This window comes from Rhododendron vialii, chromosome 9a, assembly GCF_030253575.1.
Source record: "Rhododendron vialii isolate Sample 1 chromosome 9a, ASM3025357v1".
Classification (NCBI taxonomy): domain Eukaryota; kingdom Viridiplantae; phylum Streptophyta; class Magnoliopsida; order Ericales; family Ericaceae; genus Rhododendron; species Rhododendron vialii.
In genome coordinates this window covers 6,320,044-6,345,006 of record NC_080565.1, presented here as the reverse complement: position 1 = coordinate 6,345,006, position 24,963 = coordinate 6,320,044, and the positions used below count along the sequence as shown (strand labels likewise).

Here is a 24,963-nt window from a genome sequence, read left to right as displayed (position 1 = left end):
TCCACAGCAAGCACAAAATATAGGCATAGTCAAATCCAAATCCGAGTAATCACTCCTACAAGGTTTCCAGTTTCAAATCCTTTGAATCTAACCATCCTTAAAAGTTAGTCTAAATCTAACCGTCCTTCAGTAAGGCATGTCTGTCATGCTCGTTGAAGAGAATGATCATGAATATTTCTGAAATTGTGGCAGCAGTTGGGATGGCTTGAATTTGCTCCTCCTCGGAAGGTTGGAGGTCTCAATTTGATTAATTCCTTTTATTGCCTTGTCAGCTGATTTCCAACTTCCACACACAGTCCTCTGAGTTCGACATCTACAAATGCAAATATATGTATAAAAGGCCGCCACCAAGTTAATGAAGAAATAAGTGAGACTATCAAGAAACAAGAAGGCTCTAGTTGGCCGAATTACAGCAGCCAATCATGAAACTGAAATGGTATTGCCCTTTAATGGCCAATACAAAAAAAGGGGGGGAAAAAATCATCAGGACACCCTTAAACTGTAGAGCAATTTTTTTTTTTTTTGTCTTGTGGACATAATTTTAGGCATCTAAACTAATATTATGACAGAAACTAAAAACGTATCAAGACAAATAACAGAAACCTGTTAATTCATGAAGCAATTGATCGATCTTAGATTATTATACAACATATAGAAATTAATGCAATGTGATGAGCGCAACCTGTGGCAAAAATTCTTGGTTTGGCTGCTTACTGGAGTAACTTTTAATGGCAACACCAATTAAAGCCTTTGTACGAAAGTTTTCTGTTATTCCCTTCAATTCATCCAGTGGGATAGTTAGGATAGCAATGGTAGTACATCTACAGTTTTTGTGTCCTTTAGGGCAGCTTCAGTAGCATGGCATCATTAATTTGTACTCAGTTAAGTGAGGATGGAAATGAGAAGCCTTCAATTATGGAATAGAAGCAAAGGAAAATGACATAACACTAAAAATACCAACATGGAGCACTATAGTTTGTTTATATGGATCCAAGCTGAATTAAAAAGGAAACTAAAAACACAAGCAGTGATAGCGTTTAAATGATCCAACATAATCACCCTGCAAATATTCATGATACCACCTCGAAAACACAAGTAAACCAAGCAGCGATGCTGTTCAAACGAGCCAACATAATCACCCTGCAAATATTCGTGATACCACTTCGAGTTTGGGAAGCACTGAAATTAATAAAATGGAAAAGACTTAAATGTCTTTGGATTTACACTCAAAGCATGGAATGCAAACCTTGAAGTTCCAACTCCTACAACTAAAAGATATCTCTTTTTCTATATTTGTCCAAGAAAGACCTTATTTAGTATTTCAAATAATGAAAGAGAAACTATTGCAATACATTTAAATTCTGTGAAGTGATTAGATAACTACCAGATGCATTATTTCCCATGAACTGTGCATTGTCAGAAGGCCATTGCATATCATCATTGGAACAGCAAAGGCAGCTCATTATTGATTTCCAGTTCCTCGAGGGAGCAAGCTGAATGTCACCAGAAAAAAATTTAGCATGCAAGATAACAGATAGATCTTCATGTTTGGGAAAAAAAGAAGACAACTCTCACTGGACCAGAAGCTAGGTAAGAGAATTTAAAGGAAAGAAAAACAAGGCAAGCAATCTCATTCAAAAACACAATGTTACTATTGGAGCATTCTGAAGCCAAAAAGTATAAAGCAGTAGAAATTGTAAGCCTTTGTCATGGCAACCATTCTAAAAAAATCACCACGACATAAAGCATTAAGAATAAACATAAAACACATTTCCCACACAAGCAAATACATCTGTACAAATTCATGTGCGTGTAACAGAGAGAAAGACCTTGTAGAAATTGATCTGGTGATGTCACAAGAGATGTTGGCCCAGTGAGTCTTGCCCATGTTGTATCTAATTCGCCAATCGGGCAGAAACTGAACAACTTCAGACAAGCTCTTCTTCTTCTAATTGTCCTCTCTGCTGAACATACAACATTTACATAAACATAAAAACATCAAGAGGTTTAGTAGTGAATCCTACCTCAATCAAGAAAGGTATTCAAGCCCTAACTTGAGCTTCAAACAAATCCCCCTGAAGAAAATCTAACAATGGACTTCATTGAGGGCTTCCTAACAAAGGATGGGCTCCTATCAGGTCCATTGGAAACATCGTCAAGGCTAAAGGGAAGATTATCTTCTTCGGAATCTTCTTCTGCATTCCTCACTGGACTGTATTCAGAAAAAGGAAAACCAACTATTGTTTTTGGTGACCTTCTATTCCTGCATAGCATAGAAGAATTTTGCAATGTCAGAGTAAACGATCAGAACACTTTCATATTGGAAGCACGAAAGTTAAACACTTTACCTCATTTACCTCAACAATTCATTTGACTGCCTCTGAGACAGAAAAGGGTGGTTAAAAAACTCTTCGAATGTTAGCCGCTCCACTGCAGATGGAAAATATGGAAAGATTAGTAGGGAAAGGGAGAACGTTGAATTGTAGTTAAGCTCATCAAATCTAAACAATGTGAGATAATTTGAACTCTAATATTTTTCTTCTTTAATTCCTCCGCTCAAGTTGTTCCTAGTAAACAATAAAAATGGCCTATCATAGCATTATTGTGGGAAAAATCAAGTAGCCAACAACATAAATATCGTGCCAAGTTTGCTCACTATTTCACCATCGAGCACTTAAATCCATGATAACTGTTTAGGGAGGTTACTGCACAGGTGTAGACACCCCATTCTGGACTGTCCAGATAACGTTATTTGTCGATCTTATATTTCCCCAATGATGATTTTAGTCGAAAACAGTTTAAGGACAAAGGTGTGGTCGAGCTTTGAGCGTCCCGAACCTCTCTCAAACACCTTTCAAAACCCTTCAAACCAGAGCCAAACAGCCCCAGCAAAACCCAATTGGCATACGCCAGTGTCCTGGAGGCGTACGCCAGTTATCTGCCACGTGTCAGTCATCGACCAGTGGCCTAGCTTTTACTGGCGCACGCCATTTACAAGTGGCGCACGCCAGTCAAACCCAGTCAAATCAACTTTATTCAGCAACTTGGGCGGGACTTTTGTGCCACCCTGACGTCGGCTACAGCGTCCCTGATGATTACTTTCGGCAGAGACGTTCCCTCTCTCTCCTACACCCCCCATCAAGGCAAGTCCCATGCATTTAATGCATGGGAGGCTCCAACCTTGCCTTAGCCAGCCAAACAGGCCTTAGCACCTAACTGATCTCAGTCTTCCCCCCCCCTATAAATACCCCCCTTGCATTCATTTGCAAGGGGTTGGCCTCATTAAGAAGTAGAAGCTCTCTCCTTCCTCCTTTCTTGCTCTCTATCCCTTTTTCTTCCATTGAAAGAGAAAAGAAAACAGCCCACTTCCACACACCCTGCTGACATCCAGCCACCATCTAAGCTTCCATCTCCAAGCTTTAAAGTTCAATACCACCTTCAATCCTCAAACAAAAAGGTATACCACCTTTGTGTCCCTTTCTGTTTTGGCCCCTGAGGGGAACCAGTGAGGCCCAGGCTAGTAAGTAATACTAGTCCTGGCCTCAAACTGGCAAAATACGACAAACGTATGAGGTGATACATGGCGCACGCCAGTAACCATATGCCGTACGCTAGTCATGGTAGAACGAGCACTACTGGCGTGGGGATCATGGATCGTCATTCCTCTTATTTTATCTTTCTGTCAGTCACCCTTGCATGCTAAATAACCAGTTTACCGCTTTCTGTATATTTAGAACTGTTTAGATGTAGTAGTTAATACTCGCTTCTTATCTGCTCAAAAGGCCCCTGGGATCCTTCTGGTCATGCTCCAGAGCCCAGATGATGCAAAAGCCAAGCACTGGATTAGGGTCCAACGTGCGTACGACAGTCCATGACTGGCGTACGGCAGTTAAAGCTAGGATCCAGTGGCTGGCCCTTTGCATCTTAGTTCAATCTTGGCCTCCTTTCTGTCCCCACATTGTTTAGGGGGTTTCCTGTCTATTTTCATGGCTTCAAGCCATCTCATCTGTCTGTAAATGTATATATCCTGCTTATTTAACTGCATGGTTTGTCCTGGGTGTGCGCTGGTCCCTTTCCAGAGCCCAGAGGATTGCAAATAAGGACTGTGAGGCTTAACAAGTGGAGTACGCCAGTTATGAGGTGGCGTGCGCATGTCCAATCAGCATGCAGTGGCTCGGCCAGTGCATGCTGACGGAACCTGCTTACGTTCCTTCAGGGCAGCGTACTTCAGTTTATTCAAGCTGCTCAGTGCTTGTTCTCAATCTATATTTAGCATTGCAAGCAAAATCATCCATAAACATTTTGTCACCTAATTGCAACTTGTTAAAGTTTTAACCCCCATTAACTGTTCCCCCGCCCTAACTGGCTAAAAAATGATCAAATGAGAGAAAAATGCAAGCGCTTTTACAAAATGCCCGAGTAAAGACCGATCTCCGGATTGGGCGAGAGGGGTGCCATAAAACCCTTCCCCTCTCGTAACCTGGCTCCCGAACCTCAGATATCGAAGGTGACGACGGACCAGTCTACAAGCCTTTTCAAAATCAAACAAACGTGGCAAACGTTTTCGAGTTCGGTTCCTTGGGTGCTTTCACCGCTAAAACCCGAGTGGCGACTCTGAATCGAGGCGTTTCGCCGCGCTCTTCCAACAAAAGGGGCCGCGCCCGATTTTTAATTTTACAAATAAAATTTCCGGGGGCGCGTGCCCACAGTGGCGACTCCGCTGGGGAGATTGCATTGATTGATATTTGACGATTAATACATAATTGAACAATTCTCAAAAAGCTTGTCAAAACAGTACGCTTCGCGCTGCTGAAGAACGGGATGGTAACGTAACAGGATCTCAGCATTCGACCAATCCGAACTGGGGCTTTTACTATTGTTCTCTTGTGTAGTTTTCTCCAAAATATCAATTAACAAAAGTGAGCCAAGCTTCAAAAGGCGTTTGTTTTCAAAAGTGTTGCATTTTCTCTCATCTAATCATTTTTCGGCATTCTCCGTTTGTATCGATGGTTGGTCAGCCCCGTTGAGGTGTTTTGGGTAACCGGCACAGTTTACTGGAGCCCGGGGTCCTCGAACGCCCAACAACCTTGGACGATGATGAGTCGTACTACCGTTCGACCATTGCTTTGCTCCACGCGTTGCAATGGGAGGTATATCGCGGCTCTAGTCAGAGGAACCCCTTTTAGCCAAAACCGGCCTCTACAGCGTGTACAAAGCACTAGCACCTTTCAACCTAAGACAGGAACCCGCAGGGTAGGATTACTTGCTTCTAACCCCATATCCTGTCTATGTGTTACCGCTTTCCATATCGCATGCCTGTACATACATTCATGGTCGTTTTTGCGTAGGAGCATGCTAGGGCGGCTTTTAGGATGTCTTTTGTCGAGTCTGCCTTGCGCCCACTCGGCGTTTGCCTTGGACCGATGACGAGTCGTGCATCTCGATGTTGCACGTTACCAGAATTTTCAAATCCTTAATCCATGAGACTTCGGGAAGTCGATACTTCCTAAATCCTTGTCTCAAACCCCATCGAGGTTTCAAACCGAAAGCTAGGAACAACGGAGAGAATGGCATGATGCTTACACCACTCGGGTTAAAAGTGCTAATCACTTACACCAGGCTCCGGCACAGTGCTGCTTACGCCATTTCGGTTACGGTATCATGACATCTATACCGAGTTGTTCCAAAATCAAACTTTGAAACTGCGAGAAGGGAGAAAGTCAAAGACTTAGGCTGTTTTGGCATCCCTTAGTAACATTCGATTCAATCAAGGATACACCGTCGAAAAGAAAATCCGAGGATTCCATGGCAACTGTCCGAGTGGTGTGACGCAGACTCGCCCTAGTTCTAGGGTCTAGGAGGACACCGACGACGTTGGCATGATCATTTTTCAATTCCCGTCTATTCTTTCAAATAAAATGACTGCAGGCTGTCACTGAGCTCTTGTACTTTGCCGTCTAGTCATGCCGATGTCAAAGCAGAATTCCGAGATCAAGAGCCAAACCTACTTGGGACCGTCCGTCGAGTCTGTTTGAGGATCTGATTTGGGGTTCGTTTTTCAGTCGACCGCAACGGAAGCTCTGGCCTGCGCTGTGTCACGAGAGGATTCGCCACCGACTACTCCGCACGAGTCCCCTCCGTCTACTCCATCTCCGCCAGCATCTCCCAAACCTGTTAAAATAGAAGTACTAACCATGGCGGATGTCCCACCCCCGAACCTTGCAACCGTCCTAGCCGATCTACAGCGCAACCTGGCCATCATGCAACAGAGAGCCGACCAGGCCGACGCCTCTATGGCCAATCTTCAAACCCTAATCGAGGAGCGACTTCCCCTGGTAGCAGGAGGGGAAGGCGGCGAAAGGCGTGAACAGGGAGCCGCCGGCCAAGAGGAACCATTGGTTGAGAATCCCGCTCCAAGCCCAGAAATGGCAGCTTTGGTCGCCAAAATGGCCAAGTTGGAAGAAGCCGTCGCCAAATCTGAAAGAAAAGGGTCGGGAGTGCTAGACATGAACCGCCTCTGCCCATTTCCGAATGCCCGGCTGCCCGACCGGTTCAAAATGCCCGACTTTGCAAAGTTCGACGGTACTGGAGACCCGAAAACTCACTTGTTGGCCTATCATGGAGCCATGAAGCTGCATGGCGTCGAGGAGGATGCCATGGCTCAGCTATTTCCGCAAACTCTTGCCGGTCCAGCCTTCCAATGGTTCTTGTCGCTCGACATCTCCAAGAGGCGGACATGGGAGGACATTGGCACGCCCTTCAATGCTCAGTATAGCTACAACGCCCAACTCAAAATGACCACTCGGGAGTTGGAATCCACCAAGATGACTGCAAAGGAGTCCTTTGCAGACTTTATCCAAAGATGGAGAGCCAAGGCCGCTCTCATGCCCGATCGCCCAAGCGAGAAGGATCAGATCCGTATCATTTCCCGTAATCTGCAGCCCGACTTCGCCAAAAACCTTGTGTTGGTTCAGGGCGCAAACTTTGAAACCTTCTATGACTCCAGGCTGGCCATCGAAGAAGCCCTTCAAACCGGCGTTCTGCCTAGGAGTGACAATTCCTCCTCCACTTCAGCCTCAAAATCAAAGCCTCGTGCATACACCGGGAATAGCACTGCTTTGTTCGGTGGCAACAGCTACGCCAACGCGAACTCTGCCAACAACCCCTCTACCCAAAACTCTAACCACATTGCCGACATTAACCAAGTTCAAACCCCTCAAAGACCCCGAAACCGCAACCAACCTCGTAACTTCGCCAACTTCGAGGCACCTCTCTCCTCGGTGTTGGAGAAGCTAATCAAAACCGGGCACCTCAGGCCTCTAGCCCCAACTCCACTTCCTCAAAATCCACCCCCTAGCCATAACCCCAACGCTTTCTGTGCGTACCATCAAATGCCCGGCCATTACACCGACTCATGCTATCGCCTCCGTCATGCGATACAGGATTTGGTGGACAATGGCACCCTTCCAACTCCACCCACAAAGCCCAACGTCATCTCCAATTCTTTACCCAAGCATGACCCTAACCCTCAAGTGAACCAGATAAACCTTAGCTCCACCATATTCAACCCTACCGACCATATTACCTCAACCTTCAACCAAAGACCAATTGTACCCTTCCCCTCCGAACCAAGCATTAACATGATGGCGGCCGGTTGGGCCATGGAGGACAGAGCCAAGGAATGGGAAGAGCTTTGCAGTGATTGGACTGAACAGTATAATATGGGATTCCCCGCGCACCCTCAGGTCAATCAAATGTGGCTAGATCAGTGGCAGGAAGAATGGAACGCGGCACAGGCTGACCCTCTGGATGGTCTCTCTTTGTTCATGCTCTTTTACCAGCCCGAATCAAACCCCGTCGAAGTGGAAGCCGAGGAGTACGTGTGGGACCCACAGCCTGATGGATGGCAATTGGGGCAGGGCCTCGAGGCGGATGTGGACCAAAACGATTTTGATGAGAAGTACTGGGACCAGTTCCAAGAGGGAGAGGTTGTGCCCGAAGTTCGTCGCCCGCTAGGCGCCATGTTACCCTTGGTAAATGCTATTGCTGACACGCTCGACCGTCGCATCCATGAGTGTGATATTACCCTCGACGTTGTTTCTGTGGAACGGCCGTGTCCTGTCATTACAGCCCCCGGGGATGACTGCTCAATCATGGTTCTAGATGCGCTTCCTGCCGACCTCTGGGATGCGGAAGAAGCTATTAAGACCTCACCGCCCACTGATATTTGGAACGTCGACAACATTGTCGACCTCAACATGGGGAACGAAGTATGGACCGTCAATACTGCTCTCGTCGATGGAGGATTTTGGGACGTTCCATTCGTCACTAACCCAGGAGCACCATTTGAAGAAGAGGCTGCACAGGATCCTGCATTTTGGGAGGGTTTAGTGATGGAGGATTTGGAATGGGATACCGCTCTGGGGACAGATTCGACTGCAACGGTGGTATCAACGGACAAAGGGAAGCGCAAGCTGGAAGAAGTACCGGCCGATCTGTGGGATTCTATTGACTCATCATCTTGGTGGGACGTGGCCAATGTCACTAGGAGTGGCCGAGTGTTTTAGCCCTCCAATCTCCAGGCTGGAAGCTCGTCCAATCCGCCCGGTCAGAAGGCCACTGTTCCCGCTGCTCAGCGAGCTGATCCGCTCTTTCCGAATGGGGTTCCAGAAGAAGACGCCATTTTGAAACAGCTCGAACGGATTCCTGCCGCCGTCTCCATCTGGGGTCTGATATCATCATCAAAGGAGCATCGTGAGAAGCTCTCCTCCGCGTTGGCCCGGCTCACTGTACCGATCGACATTACCCCCGAGGCCATGATTGCTCTCGTGCTACCGCTTCTCTCTAAACACTCTGTCACTTTCACCGAGAGGGATCTGCCCGTTGAAGGAACTGCTCACAACCGCCCGCTGCACATCACCATCAAGTGCCGGGGACATTGGGTGCCAACCGTGCTGATAGACAACGGCTCGGCCATCAACGTTTGCCCGATGAGGGTCGCCTACCGTTTGGGATTCTCAAAGAGTGACCTAACGCCCTCCAATCTGGCCGTCAAGGCATATGACAGCACTCGCCGCATGGTGGAAGGAACTCTGATGCTGAAACTGGATGCTGAGGGTTTCGAAATGGATGTAGAGTTCCACGTGGTCGACGTCCCCGCCACCTTTAACCTGCTGCTGGGCAGGCCGTGGCTTCATAGGGCCGACATCATGGCTGTACCTTCAACCCTGCACCAGAAAGTCATGCTGGGGCTGCCTACCGGAACCTTAACAATCTGCGCAGACTCGGGGATCCGCCCGCTCACGGATGACGGCACGCCCGTCTTGGGCATTATGCACGGGGAAGAAGACTCGGACTTCGGGGGTTTCTCTTTCGACACATCTGGCTCAGTCCTCGCCATTGCCATGGATGATGACTTCACCATAAGCTCAACTGTCCTCGAAATGATGAGGAAGATGTCATTCATGCCAGGCCTAGGACTCGGGGCCAACCAACAAGGGATCGCCGAGTTCCCTGTTTTTCCTTCCAACAACGGACGCTTGGGTCTTGGTTACACTCCACCGGCCAAAGACGCCGAAAAGAGGAAAGACCTGGGAAAACCTCGAACCCTTTGTGGTAACCCCGATAGCTACTTTGTGCGAGAGGGAGGAGGCTCTACTTATTCGGGACAGATAGAGCCGTTTTGGGATCCAGAGACTTCCACTTGGCTGCCGGGGTTTGAAATATTTGCTGCGGACACCTGGCCCGATGAAGAGACGGCCGAAGAAAAACTGGCCAAAAAGGAGTTCGAGAAGCAGCTGGGTCAGGCCGAAGAGGAGTTTGACTGGCTGAAGGCTTTTGATCAAGGGGATCTGGAGATGCTGTTCTCCCAAGTAGGTTTGGTCGGCAAGGGCGAAGAAACTGAAGTGTTAATGCTCGGGCCCGACTCCTCAGAGACTCTCGCGGATCCTACCTCTCTCATCGTGAAGGCACAGGGAAGTCTCAATAACTGCATTTTCACTCCGCGTCTAACATGCATTGACAATGAGTCTGAGTCTGACACAGAGTCTAAGTCTAGCTCAGAGTCGGAGTTTGAGCCTCTTGGCCCTCCACGTCGTAGTTTCTACTTCGAGTTCGAGTCTGTTGTACTTGGCAACCCCGTGGGGTTTTATGAAATGCATGATCCTACTTCTGACTACTTTGCTAGCTTCTATATAAACTGTGTCGACCCTGACGATGAAGGAACAAACTTCGACGGGGACATCCCGGCTGAGTTGCGTTCCCTCATCGAAAAGGAAGACGAAAGGCGTGCTCAGCCTCTAAAAGAAGAAGTAATTTGTATAAATTTGAAAGACGAGGATGACCCCCGCATGATGCAAATCGGTGCAAATCTATCCCCGGAAAATCATGCCGGAACTATCGAGCTTCTCAAGGAATTTCCCGAGGTTTTCGCGTGGTCTCACAAGGATATGCCCGGCATCTATCCTGAAATAGTGCAGCATCGAATCCTGTTGGAGCCTGGGGCTGTCCCCGTCAAACAGAAGCTCCGCAGAATGAGGCCGGATTGGGTTCAGAAGATCAAGGAAGAGGTTACCAAACAGATTGATGCAGGGTTCATAAGGGTTGCAGAGTATCCCAAATGGGTGGCCAACATTGTGCCCGTTCCTAAGAAGGATGGAAAGATCCGAGTCTGCGTCGACTTTCGGGACTTAAACAAGGCAAGCCCCAAAGACAGTTTTCCCTTGCCACACATTGACGTGCTTGTGGACAACACGGCGGGGCATGCCTTGCTCTCTTTTGTCGACGGATTCTCCGGATACAACCAGATCTCTGTGGCACCCGAGGACCAAGAGAAAACGACATTTGTCACGGAATGGGGGACTTACTGCTATGTAAAGATGCCGTTTGGGCTGAAGAACGCCGGGTGCACTTTCCAACGGGCTCAAACGACCTTGTTTCATGATTTTATCCACAAAACCGTCGAGATCTACGTCGATGACATGATCGTGAAGGCAAAGGAGGAAAAAGACTATCTCCCGACACTCAAGCAATTTCTCGAAAGGCTCCGCAAGTACAATGTGCGCCTGAATCCACAAAAGTGCACGTTTGGGGTCACGGCTGGAAAAATGTTGGGGTTTCTGATCACCGCGAGGGGAATCGAAGTGGATCCTTCCAAAATCAAAGCAATCCTTGAGATGGAACCACCCAAGTCTGAAAAGGGTGTGCGAAGTTTTCTAGGGAAAGTCCAGTTCATCAGCTGTTTTATCTCCAAGCTAACTCTAACCTGCGGGCCGTTGTTCCATTTGCTCAAAAAGGGGGTCCCTTTCGAATGGACGGAGAAATGCCAGACCGCTTTCGAGTCTATTCGAAGGTATTTGCAGAACCCACCGGTGCTAATGCCGCCAACACCGGGTCGGCCTTTGATTCTCTATCTGTCCGTTTCTTCAACAGGCATGGGGTGTCTGCTAGCACAGGAAGGAAGCAATGGGGTCGAGAAGGCTGTGTACTACCTGAGCAAGAAGATGGTCGGATCTGAGGAGCGCTATACCCCTCTGGAAAAGACGTGTTGGGCGCTAGTTTGGGCTACAAGAAAGCTTAGACACTACATGCTAGCCTATTCGGTGAGACTGATTTCTCGGATGGATCCTATCAAGTATCTGTTCGAGAAGCCGGCGCTCACCCATAAGCTAGCACGTTGGTTGCTTCTGCTGGCTGAGTTCGAACTCCAACATGTCACGAGGAAGTCTGTAAAGGGGCGCGCTGTGGCCGAATTCTTAGCTGATCACCCGATCGACGGCCCGGAAGACGTGGATTTCACATTCCCCGACGAAGAGGTTCTAACAGTGGTCGAAGAAGTATGGACGCTCTATTTCGATGGGGCTGCTAACCAGAGGGGGTTTGGGATTGGAGTGTTGTTGATCACACCCGCCGGTGCTCACATTCCGCTCGCCTTCAAGCTGAATTTTGATGTCACCAACAATCAAGCCGAGTATGAGGCCTGCATCGTCGGAATGGAAGCTGCTATCGCTTTAGGAGTCGAGAAGTTGGAAGTAATTGGCGATTCGAACTTGGTGGTTTCCCAAGCTAATGGAGACTGGAAGGTTCGTGAGGAAAAGCTGAAGCCTTATCACCAAGATTTGGAAGAACTGATTCCTCGCTTCAATAAGGTGACTTTCACCCATGTCCCACGCTTGAGGAATCAGTTCGCTGATGCCTTGGCGACTTTGGCTTCAATGATCGAACTTCCAATAGGAGTTAAGCTGCGGCCAATCGTGATTGAACAGAGGGACTTGCCCGCTTACGGGTATATCAACGCCATTGATGATGTCGATGATGGCCTACCCTGGTACCATGACATTTGGAACTTTGTGGAGCGCGGGGAGTTCCCTATTGAGGCCACGAAGAAGGACCGGATTGCCTTACAGAGGCTGGCTTCTCAGTACATCATCTGTGGGGGGAAGCTGTATCGAAGGTCGCACTGCGGGATGCACAAGCTCTGTGTCAACGGCGTCGAGGCAACAAGGATAATGGAGGCGGTTCACGAAGGAGTCTGCGGGCCTCACATGAGCGGCATCATGCTCGCTAGGAAAATCCTCAGGCAGGGTTATTACTGGTCTACAATGGAGACGCAGTGCATCGACTATGTCCGGCGCTGTTACAAGTGTCAAATCCACGCGAACTTGCAGCATGTCCCTCCGGCTAAGCTGTATGGCATGACTTCGCCGTGGCCGTTCTCTGTTTGGGGCATCGATGTTATCGGGATGATCAGACCGTCTGCTTCAAACGGCCATAAGTTCATACTAGTAGCGATAGACTATTTCACCAAGTGGGTCGAGGCCGAATCCTACAAGACGCTGACAACGGTTCAAGTTGCTCAGTTCATTCGAAAGAACATCATTTACCGGTACGGGGTTCCTCAGGCATTTGTATCCGATAACGGGAGCCATTTCAAGGGGAGGGTTCTGGAGCTCTTCGAGGAATTTGGTATCGAGATCCATCATTCAACGACCTATCGCCCGCAAACAAATGGGGCGGTCGAAGCTGCAAACAAGAATGTCGAGATGATCATCAAGAAGACTGCCGAGTCTGCAAGGGATTGGCACGAGCAACTGCCGCTCGCCCTCTGGGGATACCGGACATCTATTCGCACTTCAACGGGTGCAACTCCCTTCTCTTTAGTCTATGGGATGGAGGCAGTACTTCCCATCGAGCTCGAGGTACCATCGCTGAGAATCATGGTTGAAAGCGGTCTTGAGGAATCTGACTGGTTAAGCGGAAGGTTTATCGAGTTGATGTTGTTTGATGAGAGAAGACTCCGGGCTTTGTATCATGTTCAGGGGTATCAGCGTCGAATTGCCCGTGCATTCGACAAAAAGGTGAAGTCCAGGGGCTTGGTCGAAGGAGACATGGTCACAAAGGAGATCCGGGCTCCAGTGTTTGATCCTCGCGGGAAATTCAGGCCGAAGCGATCCGGGCCATACATCATCAAGACCATCCTATCCGGGGGTGCTGCTAAGCTCATCGACCTCGACGGCAATGAATTCAACGCCCTGGTCAACCTGGATCAGCTCAAACGTTATTATCCCTGAGAGATGCTCGTTGGGTCGAAAACCACAAGGGTGGGCGATTCCAAGCAAAAGTTAGAGCAGCCTGCTAGACCGAAAACCTAAGGAGGCGGTTCTAGGCAAAAATAAATGGGCAAAAAAGTCGAAAGCTCGCTAGACCGAAAACCTGAAAAGGCGGTGCTAGGCAAAAGTTAGAGCGTAAAAGGAGAGGTAAAATACACGAGTGAACCTTAGCCTGAACTACGTTCTGACCTGATTCCCTGAAAAGGGATACGTAGGCAATCTCACTTTGAGATTCGGTCACACTCTATCAAAATTTCGATCCAGGTTCGACACTTTTGGGTCAATAGCGCAGTTCGAGGGGGTCGAGCACAAGTCAAAGGCTGCACTGAAGCGAATCAGAAAGGGGAAACCCGTTGTTTTTCAACTTTATTGCAAATTACTATTTCTAATATATAAGCTGAGCACAAAAGCCTTAAAAACAGTTGAAGCATGAAAAACAGAACAAAATGCTTGAGAAGCCTAACGGCTCGCAGTTTATTCTAAGCATAGCAAAGTGGCCCGGAGTCAGTCAATATGCTCTCTTGCATTCACATCTGCTCTCAGCCACTGTCTATAGCGGCTCCTCAGCCCTGTTGAAAAACCCGGCATCTCAGCCTGAAGGGCTCTAAGGCCCCAGCGCCGTTGGTAACCGCCGAGTGTTTGAGCATTGAAGTTCGGGACACGGAAATCCCCAATGCTGGTGTGGTGGTTCTCTTGAGAGGCGCCCAACTGTCGAAGAACACGGCCGGGAATGTAGAAAGTGAAACTCGATAGCCCAGCAATCACCATCCGGTCGAATCCGTCGGAGGAAATAGCCATATCCGGAAGGTCCAGCCAGGGGCACCTCCAAGCAATCTCATCAGGCTGCATTTGCTGCATGAACTCATACCAGCCTTCTATGTCCATGTCCGGATACTGCATCTCCCTTTGATGGATCCTCTTCGGAAAGAGATTCCAGCCCGCTACCGGAGGATGCAAGAGATTCAACTTGTCTGACAGCCACAACTGTATGAGAGGAAAAGACAAGTAAGAGGCTAGATAAAACCTGAGCGAAAAGACAAGTAAGGAGCTAGGAAACAGCCTAAGCCGAGTGTCGAGGTAAAATGAGAACGTGTGAAAAGCCGGAAAAAGGCGAGCTGAGTGAGAATACCTGAAGCAAAAGCGGGCTGCCGCTGAAAACGGCGGACTGGCCCGTATACACCAAATCCAAACCCAAGAGAGTTTCGGCCAGGACCAAAGGGACCACGTTCCTTCGCGCCCCCATCTGTGCAGCAACGCTCACTAGTGAAGGGCTAATCTGCCCGTCGGCCGACACGAGCAAGTAGGCGGCCAGCAAGCAGATTACCAAGGCAAAGCGGCGACGCGCCTGAGCATCATCACTAGCCAAATCGCCGTCCGGGCTGTACATTTCAATCAACCGCATGATATTCAATTGGCCGCCCTCCAGGATGGTATTTGCCAAGCCCCGGGAAATGTTGAGGGAACTGGCCAGCAATTTGGGCATGCTCGCCTGGTATGGCGGAACTACAAGCGTAGGGGACGAGAAGGTCCGAAGGTACGCCTGGAATTCTTCGACAGTCGGGCACATCTCGTCGTCGCCAAAGCGAAAGACATGGACGTCCGGATCCCAGAATCTGAGAGCAGCCTGGAGGAGCGCTGGGCGGAGTGGCACATGTCGAAGAAAGCGGAACGAGGCGAGGCCGTGGTATTGAAAATTGAGCCAGTCAACGCTTAGAAATTGCGCCAACCAGGGCCTAAGTAAAGTCGGGAGGGGGTTATCCATGGCAAATATTGAAGTATACTGGAGGAAAGGGGAAGCAGTGCACCTTGGGAAACCTTTGCAGGGCCTCTGCTTTATAGGCCTTTGCCCTTTGAAATTCTTGCCAATAATGGGGCATCCAAAGCCTCATGCTAGACTCCAAATCATGTTCATGCAAAGGACACTGCCCCCTGAGACACCCAGAAACCGTGTGCGAACCGTGTAGGGGTGAAGACAAGGTGGCCCCCGAAAAAGGACAGTTGGTCAGTCAAGTGGATCTGGCACTCAGGAACCTGGCGTACGCCAGTTATTTACTGGCGTGTCCGTGTCCCCACACTACTGGCGTACTGCCCTCAACTTCTGGCGTACGCCAGTCGGCTTCACCAGAAACCAGTCTTGAGCAGCTACTGCCTCCGTGTGGTCGTTTTCAATTCCGGGGCTGGCTTTGGCTATTTGTTGGGTCCTACAAGTCACAAAAGACATTTAAGACTATGGCCAAACATCGGATTCCAAAAGCCACGCCCGATGAAGATTTTGGACCCTCGGTGGCCCGTGTCAAGACAAAATCAAGGATACGGATGGTCAAAACTCGTTTCCAGGGCTCTTGCCAAGTTTTGTCATACCATACAAGTTGCGTAGGACTTATGTGACTGTGTGGGGGTGTCGGTTTCAGTCCGGGACTATATCGAGTCATTTTTGGCGTCTTATGCCCGTTTTTATGGCATTTTTAGCGTTTTCTTGGTATTTCCCTTGCACCGGGACATTTCTATCGGTTTGGATGATTCGTACAAGTCATTATGCATCCATGTCGCCTTTCAAAAAGGTCAGTTTCCTTCTCCGGGGTAATTGATGGAGCTTTGCCTACCAGCGCCCAAAACTCCCGTGTCCCCCGCGTATCTGGGATACAGGTGGTGTCCTAGGGTGTTTCTGTCCATCTTTTCTTCGAGCTAAGTCAATTATGTGCATATTCAAGTGTCTGTTGTCGACTCAGAGTATTCATCAATGCATGATAGATATTAGCAGATGTTTTGTTCTTTCCCTTTTACCGAATCTCACCAAAGTGACGGGAAAGCAGTAAAACAGAAAATGCATCTATTATATACTACTGTGTCAAAGCTACTGGTGGAAATGTATCGGGTATCAAACGACACAACGGCCCGGGCAGAGCTAAATGTATCAGGGCACACTCGCCCGCAAAATCAAGAGGCACGCAGGCCCCGTCCAAAACATCGAGTATCAAAGTATCTATCCAAAAGTGGCCAGTACCGGCAAAATAGACTGAGGCTCGGTGATAGCCCTCAGTCATCAAAAAGGTCTTCCTCGTCGTCCTCGTCCTCGCTGTCCTCCACCTCCCTAGGGTCTATCCGGAACCTCGGATCGCTCGCTGAGTCGGAGCCGCTGCTGAGGGACGTCCCCTCTTCCTCTTCTTCCTCTGCCTCTTCTTCTTCTCTCCTTTTCTTCTGCGAGGGTCCCTCGGCAGGCTTCTTCTCTGCAGGCCTCTTCCTCAGCTCCCGGCGGAACTGGAGCTCCTCGCTGGCCGGAGTGATTTGCACTCCCTGTTCCACCCTTGCCGCTGGCCGGGAGGAGCTCGAAGCTGTCTTCTTTGCTGGCGGGGGCCGCACGCTTTTTCTCCTAGGAGCCGCCCTAGCATATCCCTGCATAGTCATTCAATTCAGTTAAACTACATTGTGCATATTGTATATATTGAAATGCTGAGTGCAGGAAATGTCAAAAGCAATCCCGATCAAAAGTAAAAGGAAAAGTTATACCTGAGGCTGCTCAACGGGAGCTGGAACTGGTGGTGGGTACTCCAATTGCAAAGAGGCGCCGCCGGCTATCCTATGGAACTCCTTCTCCATGGCCTTCATCAGGCGAGCTGCCTCCCGTACCCATTCTATCGGGGCCTGTGACATATTTCGGGACAGAATCAGAATGCAAGCCAAGTGTACATACTGAAAACAAATACGGGAACTACAAAAGGGTAAAGGAGTGTCTTACCGGCCCTGTGATCTCTGCTGGGTCTGTCCTGGCGGGCTCGAACCGAACTATAGCCTCCTCTCCTGCCGTGTCCCGCACAGCTAGGGTCCAAGAAAGCCGAGGCAGCCCTGTCGCTGTGGCATAGTCACTCCTCTCTCTCGGCTGGGCTGCCCTACTCTCCCGGCTCCGCCTCTCCTCGCCAGCCTCAAGCGCCTCACTCTGCACGGCGACATGCTCCAGCACGCCGAGCGGCCTCGCCAGGTGCTGCCTCCGGTATACAGCGTAGTCACGCTCAGGCCTCAGAAAAGCGGCCAGTCCGGTCGAAACAGTGAACCGCCTCAGCTCAGCCAGGGTGTACTTGTCCGTGTGGGAAGCGTGAGGAGGCAGTGGCCCGGGCACCTGAAAGTCAAGAGCGCCTAGTGACTGCCGTGTCACCCGGTCACCCAGGTACCACCGCCACCCGAAGGCCGACTCCAAAAGCACCCGGCTCGCAGTCACCACCCTACTCTCCGCCAGGTACGCAGGCTCAGGCTCAGCGCCGCTCCAAGGGTTCCAATCCACCTGCAAGGCAATGGCACAGTTTGTAAGGTATCAGCGACAGCATTAAAGCAATTCTACGGGTATAATGATCAAATTCGACATAATTGCATACCTGAGTGCCAGACAACTCGTCGAGGTAGGTCCGGAAAGCTAGGAGGCTCCCTCTGGACTTCTTTTTCCCGCTGTACATAGGACCCCAAATCATGGCACGGGGGAGCATCCTCAGGTTCGAGCACTTGTTCTCCGGAGGGTACATCTTCAGCACCTCATAAGCCCATAGCTGCAAATGGTAAAGACAACCAAGGCGTCAGGATACAGTTCATATGCAAATCAAAGTACAAATGCAATAAAGGGAAAAGCGGTAAGTAAATGATAGTCTTTGTTTCTTACCTCCCACACCCTCCAGTAGCCGGCAGTCGCCTTCTTCCCGCGAGAGAACGCCCCCATAAAGCCATAGCAGGTGCCCAGGGCAGCTCCTCCCCAGTCAAACCTCGAAGCTGCGCCTAAGTCATGGAGGGCCGGTAAGTAGGACAGGTGCACTGTGGATCGCTTGTTCGGGTACAGGGTAGCCCCGAACAAGTACAACAGGTAGGCCCTCGCCATCTGCTCCGCCTCCAACTCTGACTCCGGCTCCCTCCCGTGCAAATACCGTTTGAACTGGTCATAATGGACGGTCTCCGCCTCACCCGCCGGCGCCTGCCCTAGAAACCACGTCAGAGCCGCCGGATCCCTGTAAATCTCTGAGTCAAACGGGATAGGCTCTCCACCTACCCTCAGGCCTGTGAGCGCTGCGAAGTCGGACGGGGTCACTGTCATCTCCCCAATCGGCAAGTGGAAGGTATTTGAGGAATCCCACCACCTCTCGGCCAGCGCTGTCAGCAGAGCGTGGTCGCTCTTCACGGCCGTCAACGTGAGGATAAACGGCCGGAACCCTGCGGCGTCAACCAAGGCCCTGACACGCTCAGGCAAGCTCCTGTACAGCTCAAGCGAACTCGCCGGACCTCCGTGGCCCCGAGTGCTGGCCGCCCCCCTCTGCACAACAAAGACAGACAGACAGCAGAAAGAACTTCATCAATGAATTGCAATCCAAACAGTTAGTCGAATTCAGAATATCAAAGAGCAACTCTACAGTCGAAACAGGTATCATAAAGGTCGAACAAAAGCTGCTAGGCACTTGTATTCTCCTATCCAGCTCCGCTATCAGTCGAATCAATTCAAGGGTGTTTCATAATTGAGTTCCGAGCCACTGGGCCTCTCTTTTCTCAAGGTACATCTCTCAGTCGATTACACGAGTTTTCGGTATGGCAATATGGTCGAATCAAGCTATTGGGCACGCCATCCGGGCGTCCGTCATGTCATGGCAATCTACTTAGTCGAAGTCAAGTTCAAAGGATAGCCTTATTGATCGAAGCCACTTATGGTCGATTCTAGTTTGGCGCTAACCGTTTCCTCAAAGTTATGGGGCATCCTGCGAGTCGATTCAACTACTTCGATTGTTCTACCATTCAAGTCGAGTTTCTGCGTCGAGGCATATTATACGAGGTTCCATTTTCTCAGTCAGGTTACAATCGAGGTTCCAATCTACATGCATTACGAGCTACGCTACAACAGTTCAAAACTACCTTTGGATTCAAACGATAAGACATGCATATCAAAGGAAAAAGTTCAAAAGGAACACCTGTGCCCAGTCCACTGACAAGTGCCTCTGCGGGTCCCTCAGTATCAGCTCGGCGTCATAACTCCCCCTCAAAGGCGCGAGGCTCTCGACCCCGGACGGTATAAACAGGTGTGGCTCGGGCGGAGCGTACGTAGCCGCGTCAAACTGACGGCGGGGTGCCAGCCGGGCGGACTCTGCGAGCGTCACTGCTCGCTCAAACGACCACACCTCCCCCTGAGCTTCCTCTGCTGCCCCGGTCTCGCTCACAAAGGCCTCCCATTCGGCCCTGGCCCTCTCGGCCTCCTCCCTCAGGCGCTCCTCCTCCTGCGCCCGCTCAACCTGCCGGGCCCTTTCCTCCCGCGCAGCCAACACAGCAGCCACCACCCCCGGGTTCTCCCGGAGCAGCCGGCCGAGTTCCTCCTCGGACACGAACTCAGCAAAATCTCCCCGAGTGATGGGTACGTGTGCCGAGGACCCCACTGCTGGCCGAAACTCCACCTCCTCCGTGGGGACTGCCCCGGACGCTCCCTCCTCAACCACGGGACCTTTGCCCCTCGCCGGATCCCTCGGTGGCGTCCCCGGTCGGCCACCATCATCACCACTGCCCCTGCCGCTGCCGCCGGCTCCAGCCGAGTCCAAACCGGTAATCACCACACCCTCTACCCCACTGCTTGGATCCAGTCGACGAACCTGTGGACCCACTATCACAACAGAGCCTGGCGTACGCCGTATCCCTCCTGGCGTACGCCCCTCATCGCCACCAGCCACCGCCGCTGCATGGCCACCACTGTCGCCGCCGCCGCCTGCGACCGCTACACTGACACTCGATGAAGGTTCGGCAGTAGCTTGATCGTCGATTCGAGACTCCGGAGTCTCGACACTACCCCGTGGCCGATTCCCCTCCTCGCCGGCATTGCCATTGCGGCCACCACCATTGGGTTCCGCCATAGATGGGTGGAGAGGTGTGGATTTTTGCGAAAAATGGGAGAGTGAGGAAGAGATTGAAGGATTTTGAGAAGGCTTGACAGTTTCCAGAGTTCAAAACCAGAGAAGAGCGGTTTCTGCACCGCCTCAGAAGTTTATACGACGTATGGGACGTTTGGGCCGGGTCTGGACTCGGGTCTGGGCTCGGATCTCTGTGATAGATGGCGTACGCCAATTGGGTGTACTGTACGCCAGTAATTTGTGGGCCTCAGGCCCAATCCATATCCAATACTGAAAATTCGTCCTCAAGTGAAAGCCCAACTTATTCTGAGAAGTTTTGGGCCCATCCCCAAGCAAGAGTCCGTCCGATTTCAAATCAACGACGATCCCCTCGTCCAATCTCAAATCAACGACGATCCACTCGTCCAATTTCAAATCAACGACGATCCACTCGTCCAATCTCAAATCAATGACGATCTATCCGTCCAATTTCAAATCAACGACGATCTATCCGTCCAATTTCAAATCAACGACGATCCACTCGTCCAATCTCAAATCAACGACGATCCACTCGTCCAATCTCAAATCAATGACAATCTATCCGTCCAATCTCAAATCAACGACGATCCACTCGTCCAATCTCAAATCAACGACGATCCACTCGTCCAATCTCAAATCAACGACGATCTATCCGTCCAATTTCAAATCAACGACGATCCACTCGTCTAATCTCAAATCAACGACGATCTATCCGTCCAATTTCAAATCAACGACGATCTTCTCGTCCAATTTCAAATCAACGACGATCTATCCGTCCCACAATCTGCTGTCCCCAACAGAATCGGTGCTTCTAAAAAAAGGATCATTCCCCAGGAGAGTCCACATTTCTGTGATCTGTCTATCAAAAACAGCAAAGCGGCGGTCTATCCGCCCCAGCGTCGAATCAAACAGGTTCTTCAAATTTCTTGCATTCTAGATAGCCTTGAAGAGGGTGTCTAGAAAACCTTTGACGTTACTTGTCTTCAGTCAATGGTGCGTCAAGTGCCGTCAAAGGGGGGCTTCTGTAGACACCCCATTCTGGACTGTCCAGATAACGTTATTTGTCGATCTTATATTTCCCCAATGATGATTTTAGTCGAAAACAGTTTAAGGACAAAGGTGTGGTCGAGCTTTGAGCGTCCCGAACCTCTCTCAAACACCTTTCAAAACCCTTCAAACCAGAGCCAAACAGCCCCAGCAAAACCCAATTGGCATACGCCAGTGTCCTGGAGGCGTACGCCAGTTATCTGCCACGTGTCAGTCATCGACCAGTGGCCTAGCTTTTACTGGCGCACGCCATTTACAAGTGGCGCACGCCAGTCAAACCCAGTCAAATCAACTTTATTCAGCAACTTGGGCGGGACTTTTGTGCCACCCTGACGTCGGCTACAGCGTCCCTGATGATTACTTTCGGCAGAGACGTTCCCTCTCTCTCCTACACCCCCCATCAAGGCAAGTCCCATGCATTTAATGCATGGGAGGCTCCAACCTTGCCTTAGCCAGCCAAACAGGCCTTAGCACCTAACTGATCTCAGTCTTCCCCCCCTATAAATACCCCCCTTGCATTCATTTGCAAGGCGTTGGCCTCATTAAGAAGTAGAAGCTCTCTCCTTCCTCCTTTCTTGCTCTCTATCCCTTTTTCTTCCATTGAAAGAGAAAAGAAAACAGCCCACTTCCACACACCCTGCTGACATCCAGCCACCATCTAAGCTTCCATCTCCAAGCTTTAAAGTTCAATACCACCTTCAATCCTCAAACAAAAAGGTATACCACCTTTGTGTCCCTTTCTGTTTTGGCCCCTGAGGGGAACCAGTGAGGCCCAGGCTAGTAAGTAATACTAGTCCTGGCCTCAAACTGGCAAAATACGACAAACGTATGAGGTGATACATGGCGCACGCCAGTAACCATATGCCGTACGCCAGTCATGGTAGAACGAGCACTACTGGCGTGGGGATCATGGATCGTCATTCCTCTTATTTTATCTTTCTGTCAGTCACCCTTGCATGCTAAATAACCAGTTTACCGCTTTCTGTATATTTAGAACTGTTTAGATGTAGTAGTTAATACTCGCTTCTTATCTGCTCAAAAAGCCCCTGGGATCCTTCTGGTCATGCTCCAGAGCCCAGATGATGCAAAAGCCAAGCACTGGATTAGGGTCCAACGTGCGTACGACAGTCCATGACTGGCGTACGGCAGTTAAAGCTAGGATCCAGTGGCTGGCCCTTTGCATCTTAGTTCAATCTTGGCCTCCTTTCTGTCCCCACATTGTTTAGGGGGTTTCCTGTCTATTTTCATGGCTTCAAGCCATCTCATCTGTCTGTAAATGTATATATCCTACTTATTTAACTGCATGGTTTGTCCTGGGTGTGCGCTGGTCCCTTTCCAGAGCCCAGAGGATTGCAAATAAGGACTGTGAGGCTTAACAAGTGGAGTACGCCAGTTATGAGGTGGCGTGCGCATGTCCAATCAGCATGCAGTGGCTCGGCCAGTGCATGCTGACGGAACCTGCTTACGTTCCTTCAGGGCAGCGTACTTCAGTTTATTCAAGCTGCTCAGTGCTTGTTCTCAATCTATATTTAGCATTGCAAGCAAAATCATCCATAAACATTTTGTCACCTAATTGCAACTTGTTAAAGTTTTAACCCCCATTAACTGTTCCCCCGCCCTAACTGGCTAAAAAATGATCAAATGAGAGAAAAATGCAAGCGCTTTTACAAAATGCCCGAGTAAAGACCGATCTCCGGATTGGGCGAGAGGGGTGCCATAAAACCCTTCCCCTCTCGTAACCTGGCTCCCGAACCTCAGATATCGAAGGTGACGACGGACCAGTCTACAAGCCTTTTCAAAATCAAACAAACGTGGCAAACGTTTTCGAGTTCGGTTCCTTGGGTGCTTTCACCGCTAAAACCCGAGTGGCGACTCTGAATCGAGGCGTTTCGCCGCGCTCTTCCAACAAAAGGGGCCGCGCCCGATTTTTAATTTTACAAATAAAATTTCCGGGGGCGCGTGCCCACAACAGGATGATCAAAAAGCTTCCAAATCAACAAAGATATGTCATCCAACATTGAGTGGCAGCATCTTATAATTTCAGGCGAGTGAAAAGCTATTAGTGCTAATCATGGATTAATTATGCGACAGATTTTGCACATTGGTGAATACAAAAATATGATACAGAGTGAAACCCGTTCGAGACTTCCTACTTTAATTACCCATAGTACCAAGCATGCAAAACGCAACTGGCCATACACTGGGCCCATCTTATGGATGTCACCACCATGCCTTTCAACTTTGCACAGTAAAGCTATAAAGTAAACCTGCAGCATAACAATTTAACTGCATGGCTTGCGTACGGCAAAGCAACCTATCCACCAACCATGGCCTTTTCCTTGTGGCAGGAATCCAAAAATAGAAGTTCTATATTAGAAGTAACTGTCCTTGCCATTTTGATCTTGCATGCAGCCAAAACGGAGCAGATACCATTCAAATACCTGGATTACAGCGCAGCAATTTTCGACACAATTCAATGCATTCCAAACTCAAATTGCTTCGATCTGGAGGAAATTGCAACTCGGTTGATCCGCATGAGATGAAAATGTTCAAGTGAATCAGGTAAGATTGACAGAGCATTAAAACTTACTGACATAACAAGCCAACGAATTTATAGGAAACGCAGAACTTTAAACCACATTATGAAAAGAAACTAATCCCCGATGACTAACAATCTATGAAAAGAACTTTAAACAAAACTAAATTACCCAGAGATCTGCCTGCATTTCCAGTTCAAGGTTAACAGGAGAACCAAAACCAAACCAAACCAAACCAAACCGAGCCTTACGTCCCAATCACAAGGTTAACAGGAGAACGTATAAAAAAAGTCCTAAGTGTTTCTATAAGAAAAGGTGGATGCCACGTCAGCATCATATTTCTGAAGTTGCATTATTTCGGGAGCCATGTATAGTGGTGAACCACATAAGGTTTTTGCAAGGCCTCTAGGTTAAAGAGATCTGCAAAAAATATTATCAATGTTTGTACTTGTACTTGGAGCCATAAGTGGAAGCATTTTGGCAAAATTTGCAAGACTAAGCCAATAGGATCAAAAAGCTACTATATAAATATAGCCATGCAGTTTTTGGAATGAACTTTTTGAGTAGTTGAGACATTCCATGTAGAAACAGAAGTTTGAGACTTTCATTTCCTATTCTTTAAATAAACTCCAAACTTCCATTTGACTTTTAGTATGTAGAAGATACCTGATGCATTTTGCATGAAATCCATGAATAAGTAAACAACATTCATTTTATTCGAGTTATCAGGGAAGTCTTGCTAGAAAAGCACTTCAAGAGGCACTAAGAGGAAGAGATCCCTATAAGGAGAAATAAGTGAAACTATCAAGAAACAAGAAGGCTCTAGTTGGCCGAATTACAGTAGCCAATCATGAAACTGAAATGATATTGCCCTTTAATGGCCAATGCAAAAAAGGG

General features: G+C 49.1%; 1 long non-coding RNA gene across 8 annotated transcripts; it reads right to left on the bottom strand.

Moving 5' to 3' along the window:
* Positions 1-24,963, bottom strand: LOC131301608 (uncharacterized). 8 transcript variants are annotated; one of them, XR_009191355.1, is made up of 6 exons: positions 23,971-24,963; positions 2,349-2,430; positions 2,025-2,212; positions 1,830-1,961; positions 1,385-1,493; positions 1-313 (listed from the first exon to the last, which is right to left on the bottom strand). It is a non-coding gene; the product is annotated as an uncharacterized LOC131301608 (long non-coding RNA). The 8 variants fall into 8 exon arrangements; XR_009191354.1 differs by having other exon boundaries at positions 2,025-2,263; positions 2,358-2,430; XR_009191359.1 differs by lacking the exon at positions 23,971-24,963 and adding an exon at positions 23,692-23,964.